Here is a 7,853-nt window from a genome sequence, read left to right as displayed (position 1 = left end):
GGGTGAGAAATGGTGCCCTGAACCCTCCCCAAGAAGAGAAAGTGCGAGACCCATCGAAGTAGTGCCGTCAATTTGCCACAGTAGGCAGACTTCCACATCATATCTGCCAAGGCACCATGGCAGTTGCTGTATATGGGGGGAAATATGGTTTGTTGGAGGTAGGCTGTAGGATTTCAGTGAGATTTGCAATTTCTTACTCCAAGACTGAATTTGGTCTGTAACGTTTGTTATTCCTATAACACAAACTTATTACACAGGCTTTAAAGGCCAGACTTGATTGGAAGCAGGAGAGGGCAACATTGTTTGTTATTTTTATGAGCTTTTGTATTAATTTTTAATTAATAAATAAAAGACATGAAGTATATCAATATCTAATCAATGACATATTGTCAAGTAATTTCACACAAAAATCTAGCACATGCATCTGATTATTGTGGAACCTGGAATTCAAACTCTCTGAACAATCTCTTCTTTGCTGGCAGAAGTGAAGGAAATGATTTTACAACTATGACTTCCTGGCAGGGAGTCTATATCACTAATATGCTAGATAAAGAGCTTTAACATTCTCCATTGTTTCCATGTCTGTTAAGTGCAACTGAGATTTTATACTTGTGCCACAAGCTCCCTACCATGAGTATTTTGAACAGCACATTGTTTCTTTTAAAAAAAGACTAAATAGAAATCATGTAAGCTGTCATGGAAACTTACATACACAAACCCGCACCCCAAAAGGTTGCAATTTGTTAATAGATGTTTTATTTATCTTTCCTCCAAAATCAAAATTTACTGTGTATATTAAAGGATTATGTCCCCTGTAATCCCTGGCAAATAATTTTCCTGTAAACCCCCTCCTCTGTCAGATGCACTGTAAAGCCTTCTTTTTTACTCTATCAAATATAATCCTACTTCCACATCAGATACCAAAACACAGCTGCTGCCAAGGCATAGTCTCAGCCCCCATCTCCTCTGAGATGAAGAAACCTTCCTTCAGCTGTAATGTATAGTAAATCTTTGGTGTCTGTGATAGATATCCATTACAAAAAAACCATCAAAGTGGAACAGATCAAGGGACTAAAATGAAATCCCGTTTAGCCTTGATTTTCATTTTAATGAAACTGCAGCGGGTTTGTCTGTTCTGGTATTTCCACTTCCATTTACTGGCTTGACACTACGTGGCAGGATTCACATTTTATAATACTGTCTGTGTTACAGATTTCCTTTCCTTGCTATAAGTAACAGTAAAGGATGTATGACTGAATACTTATGCTATCCTGTAATTTAATACCAGGGACTTGCTGTCATTCACAAACTACTCAAGCTGAATTCCCTGCTTAAAGAGATCAGCAGGAACTCCCTAGATTGAATTATACTCTGATATTCTATTGTATATCTTGAATTACTCTTTATTAAAATATAAAATGAATTGCTCTGCAGCAGGAACCTTGCCAAAGAAAATGTTATAAAATCAGTTCCCAGGGTCATAGGCTTGGCTGAAGTATAGTGCAAGGGCTGCTTCACCTATGCTCTGATTAACAACCAGATTTGCCAGGAGGAGAATACCTGCCACACTTTCTTTTGCAAATAAGAACATAAACACTGCTTGCTGCCCACCAAGTATTTATGAAGACATTAATTTCTGGTGGTGGTAAGCTGCATCCTTTCTTTTTTTGCTTGCCACTACCTGCAGCAGCCCCAAGATAGCAAATTGCTGCCTTGGGTGTTGGCCAACAGGAGTTGCTAAAGAACTCCAGGTCTAAATCAATGCCCATCGTCAATGAAAGTCTTGCCACTAACTTTAATGGGCTTTGGGTGAGTCCCTATGTCAGGTGCTCTGTCCACAGTGCCTCCAGCTGCAGAAGCAAGATTACATCTATAATAAGTAACTTTTATTTCTCATAAAAAACTGATTGCATTGTCCAGAGCTGGGCATAACCTGCTCAACTATGTATCTCACTCATCACATCTATCTAACTACATAGTATCAGCTGTATCTGTCTGAGCAGAGATTACAGCTTGTATGGTGGCTTCTGGGTGATGCAAAACAATTGCTAGAGACTACCCTGTGGGTCAAGAGTAATATACACTACAAATTTTCAGGGGAACCAGAGACACAACCAGCCATAGTTGCATAGGCCACAATCTCAGCACATCAAACCATTCAGAAGAGACTCTGCATCCCAAGATCCTCCCTAGGGCCTTTTTAAGCCCATTTAAGTCAATGAGAGTCTTTATATTGACTCCAGTGGGCATTGGATCAGGCTCCAGGCCTTCAGAGACTATAGAATCAGTGGTTCCAATTCACACAAAAAATTCTAGTATATGAACATCTTAATCAAAAGGGCTCTTTCTCTTTCTGCCAGTTAAATTCAATTGGGGCTGTACAACAGAATTTACCCAAGTCATGAATTAAAAGATGGGAGTCCATGGCCTCTGTTATGCAGATTAGACTAGATGATCACAGTGGTCCTTTCTGACCTTAAAAATCCATGAATTTGTAAGCAAAAGCAACGCAGAAGGAAAAATTGCAAAAAATAAACTATTTATTTTCTTCTAAAGATTTGGCATGAGATAATCCGCAACACACAAGTGATATTGGGTTCACCTTTGCTGATTTTATTAATTTTTAACCTGTTGCAGCCAGTTAGAGAGTTTAATGGCTTTTAATAGGTTTCTGAATTCTACCAGATGTTAATGCTGCTAAAATTTCCATGTGTCACCCAAGTATACTTTGTTTCATCAGGCAGCTGACGTAAAAGATAACATACTTTCTCACAAAGACAAATTATACCTGACTGTCATAGTGAGAGGCAGCAGACACACTACATGATGCATCCTATGCTACAAGAATTCTGCCAAGATTCCTCCCAGCTAGCTGGTGGGGATGTACTATAGAGTACACTTTACTGCACCCGTGAAGACAAACAAAGTGCACTTGCAGTAGCACTTGTTGCTGATCATTTGCTGGCATTCAGAGGAAGAGAGGATCGCAATCCCCCAGAATCATTTACCATGCAGTTTTTTCACAGAGACATGGAGGCAGTCTCTCTGACAGCTTGGTGTAACCCTCTGAGAGCTTTAAATATCAGGACCAGCACCCCTCCGACAGATCTGGAATTGGAGCCAGTCTAGAGCACAAAGTACAGGTATAATATGCTGCCTCAAGGCTGTCTCATTCAGGAGGTGGGACACTAATTCTCATTTCAGATTCCTGATGGCCTTCATTATCAGCCAAAGGCCACAACATATTTCAGTAATCCAGCCTGGAGGTCATGAAAGCATACTTCAGCAGATTAGGACCACATGTGAAAGGAAAGAGGTGCAATCTACTACATGCTGAAGCTACAAGAAGTCATTTCCAGTCACGGCTGTTAGATGGAAGGCTAGCAGCAGCAATGAATCCAAGCCTGCACAAACCTAGACCTCTGCTTTTAGCATCTGCATTTGTTTACTAATTAGAAAATTATAATAGACCTACAGTATTTAATTCTATTGACTAAACCTTGCAGAGATTTACCAAGCTATCTGAAACTCCACTTCCATCTGTTTCTGAACTCTTAGAGCATATTCTAGCCCCAGTATATCTCATATTCAAGTATTGACAATGCAGAAAATGGTCTGAATGTAAATCACATCTGCAATATGACTAGCTGTTGCTCCAAATTTAAAAAAAAATTATCACTGCCAAAAGAGGTCTTTCTAAAAACACGGTGTGATTAATGGTATCATGGTGTTCATCATTTGGCATACATTTTAACAAATAAAACATGCCCCAAGATTACTTTCTGCTAATGTTCAACATAAATTCAAGTCAAGACTCTACTTCCCTCATAGCTTGATCTGGCAGATGGAAGCAAGTGGAAGATGCATGAGCATCAGGTAATTTCCTTCTATTCCACAGCTTGCTATCACTAGTGCTGTGACCCTGACCCATCACTGCCATCTGACTGAACTCAGAGGGAATTGGTGGTGTCTTCTAAACTTCCAGCACATTTTTCTTGTATAATCAGCATAGAATCTCATGGAAAATTTATGACATGAACATCCTCCTCATCGTTACATTTACTCAGGGCTAGCTGAAAGATAGTCTCAAGAGGGCAGCGGAAGTAATAGTTCATGTTTAAAACCAAATATTGCTCATTTTTGACTCAAGTCCCTTCAATGTCTTGCACATGAGGTGGCCAGAAGAATTACTGATATCATTAATATCTCCTGCTTGTTTTTAATTTTAATTTTATTTTTTCAAAGATCCAAACTAGAACTGGACTGAGGATGACAATTCAGTTTTGACATTTTTTTTTTCTGATTTGGAACAAAACCAAAACCTTTTCAATGATTTTGTGAAAATAGAATGGTGTCAGAATGTCCGGATTCAGACCAAAACCTGTGCTTTTTTATTAGGGATGGGGAGTGGGACTAGGGCACTGGTCTGGGACATGGGAGACACACATTAAAGTTACTACTCAGCCTAAGTTAAGATAGAGATCTTCATACTAAATCGCTCTACCTAATTTAGAGTAAGGACTTGAACTTGCTTCTTACACATTTCCAACTCATGCCCTTATCACCAGCTTGCAGGGTCTCTCTAAATTGCTTTCGCTCACAAAAAAAACCTTCCCAACAAAATGTTTCAGCTTTGATTAAAAGTCTTTTAGTCAAAATTGTTCCAACCAGTTCTATTTTGGACCTGAGGTTTGCCCAGAGAAAATTTATATTGCCATATTTTACTATCACTATACGCATGTCCTCCTACTCCCATTGTTATACTAATAAAATAAAAACCAGCAGGATCTTATTAAAGGGGAAAAGGCAAAATGCCACATTTATTGTGAATACAAAAAGAATCATAGTAAGCAGTTAGTTATAGCTATAACATTCCATTCAATTTCATATTTATTCACACATTCATTCATACACACACACACACACACAAGTTCTGCAAGGTTGTTATCATAGTTACCAGCCATAGAGTTGCTCATGCCAAGCCACTGGCCAGGTGGCCTGGACATGAGGAGGGAGCAGGGCCTTGTCAGATGCTCATCTGATGCTCCTGGAAGTTGGTTTGCAGAATCAGACCCCAAAGTTCTCACTTTCTAGAATCCATTTTTATAGGAATTTCTTACTATGCCAGTCTATGGGAATTGCTTCATCATGCTGTTGCTGAATCAATCTACAGATGGCACATTCCTGACGGCTCCATGCTGCCAGATGTTATCTTGTTCTTTGGTTCTCCCATTCTTGAGGCTGTTGGGTGGATTCCAGTCTGCCCTCCAGGGGTCCTCTGGTGGGGAGGGATAGCTCAGTGGTTTGAGCATTGGGCTGCTAACCCCAGGGTTGTGAGTTCAATCCCTGAGGGGGCCATTTAGGGATCTGGGGTAAAAATTGGGGATTGGTCCTGCTTTGAGCAAGGGGCTGGACTAGATGACCTCCTGAGGTCCCTTCCAACCCTGATATTCTATGATTTCCACTTGATACCTTCTTCAGCCGATGGACACTGGATTGTAAGGCTGGCACCTCCCTGATCATTCAGTTATTATCCATACCACGCATCCTCTATCTCTATGTTAATCACAATTGTTAACAAAGCGAGATGAATACATCAAAAGGGTGGGGAGTCTCTGGGTGCTGTTTCTGTTGTTACAGAATATTGCTTTGAGTATAGCCACTCTTAGGTCACTTCAATCTCTCTGGTCACTCGATCACAGACCTAAGAGTGGCTATCCTTCAACAAAAAAGCTTCAAAAACAGACTCCAACGAGAGACTGCTGAATTGGAATTAATTTGCAAACTGGATACAATTAACTTAGGCTTGAATAGAGACTGGGAATGGATGAGTCATTACACAAAGTAAAACTATTTCCCCATGGTATTTCTCCCTCCCACCCCACCCCCCACTGTTCCTCTGATATTCTTGTTAACTGCTGGAATTAGCCTACCTTGCTTGTCACCATGAAAGGTTTTCCTCCTTTTCCCCCCCTGCTGCTGGTGATGGCTTATCTTAAGTGATCACTCTCCTTACAGTGTGTATGATAAACCCCTTGTTTCATGTTCTCTGTGTGTGTGTATATAAATCTCTCCTCTGTTTTTTCCACCAAATGCATCCGATGAAGTGAGCTGTAGCTCACGAAAGCTTATGCTCTAATAAATTTGTTAGTCTCTAAGGTGCCACAAGTACTCCTTTTCTTTTTGCGAATACAGACTAACACGGCTGCTACTCTGAAACCTGTTCCCCACAAAACTCACTAGATGGCACTAAGAGCACCAGCAATAATTCATGGCACTGTAATTAAACTAAACGGCTGAGATTTCATTGTGTCAATATTTTATTAAGATTTATAAGAATTCTTTGCAGAAAGTAAAGCAGTTTTGAACGTTCATTTTTCATGTTATGTCACGTGCATTTCTGGATACTGGGCTCCAATTTACTTAAACATCAATAACATAAACAAATCAGGCTGACATCCCAAGGAAATGTAATATCTTTCCATGTATTGAAAACCTGCAGTGGTTTCAAAAGCCTCTCTTTGGGTTCTGTTCATGAGTAGCTCACGTCTGTATTCTAGTGGAAATGCTGGTATACAATATTCTGATAAGTTGACTTATAAGGAGCAGTTATCTATGGTTCTCTGTCAAAGTGGGAGGGCGTATCTAGTGGGGTCCTGTAGGCTTCAGTCCTGGGTCGGGTAGTCAAGATTTTTATTAATGACTTAGATAATGAAGTGGAGAATATGCTTACAAAATCTGCAGAAGATTCCAAGCTGGGAGAGGTTGCAAGCATTTTGGAGGACAGGATTAGAGTTCAAAACGACCTTGACAAATTAGAGAATTGCTCTGAAATCAACAAGATGAAATTCAACAAAGACAAGTGTAAAGACTTCACTTAGGAAGGAAAAATCAAATCCACAACTACAAAATGGGGAATAACTGGTTTGGTGGTAGTACTGCTGAAAAGGACAATGGGTCATAAAATAAATGAGTCAACAATGTGATGCAGTTGCCAAAAAGGCTAATATCATTCTAGGGTATATTAACAGAAATGTGATATGTAAGACATGAAGGTAATTGTCTCACACTGCTTGTTGCCAGGAAGGCCAATGCATATTGGGCTGCATTAGTAGGAGCATTGCCAGCAGATCGAGGGAAGTGATTATTCCCGTCTATTTGGCACTGGTGAGGCCACACCTGCAGTATTGCATCCAGTTTTGGCCCCCCCACTACAGAAGGGATGTGCACATATTGGAGAGAGTCCAGCGGAGGGCAACGAAAGTTATTAGAGGGCTGGGGCACGTGATTTACAAGGAGAGGCTGAGGGAACTGGGGTTATTTAGTCTACAGAAGAGAAGAGTGAGGGGGGATTTGATAGCAGCCTTCAACTACCTGAAGCGGGGCTCCAGAGAGGATGGAGCTCATAGGTGCCAGGTTCCCTTCAATCCAGAGGGGTGCTCGAACCCCCTCCACTCCAAGCTCCACCCCCACTCCACCCCTTCCCCCAAGCCCTCACCCCGCCTCTTCCTGCTCCTGTTCCGCCCCCACCCCACCTCTTCCCCACCTCTTTCTGCCCCTTCCCCCAAGCGCGCCCTGTCCCTGCTCCTCCCCCTCCCTCCCGGAGCCAACTTGCGTGCCGTGAAACAGCTGTTCGCAGAGAGCGAGAGGTGCTGGGAGGGAGGGGGAGGAGTGATCAGTGGGGCCGCCAGCAGGGGAGAGGCTCTGGGGACCAAGGGAGGAGAGGGGGAGCTTGGGTGCCAGTGGGTGCTGAGCACCCGCTAATTTTTCTCCATGGGTACTCCAGCCCTGGACCACCCACAGAGTTGGCACCTATGATGGAGCTAGGCTGTTCTCAGTGGTGGAAGATGACA

Source organism: Dermochelys coriacea, chromosome 1 (assembly GCF_009764565.3).
Source record: "Dermochelys coriacea isolate rDerCor1 chromosome 1, rDerCor1.pri.v4, whole genome shotgun sequence".
NCBI lineage: Eukaryota > Metazoa > Chordata > Testudines > Dermochelyidae > Dermochelys > Dermochelys coriacea.
The sequence above is the reverse complement of the archived record's forward strand: the minus strand, read 5'-3'. Positions refer to the sequence as shown.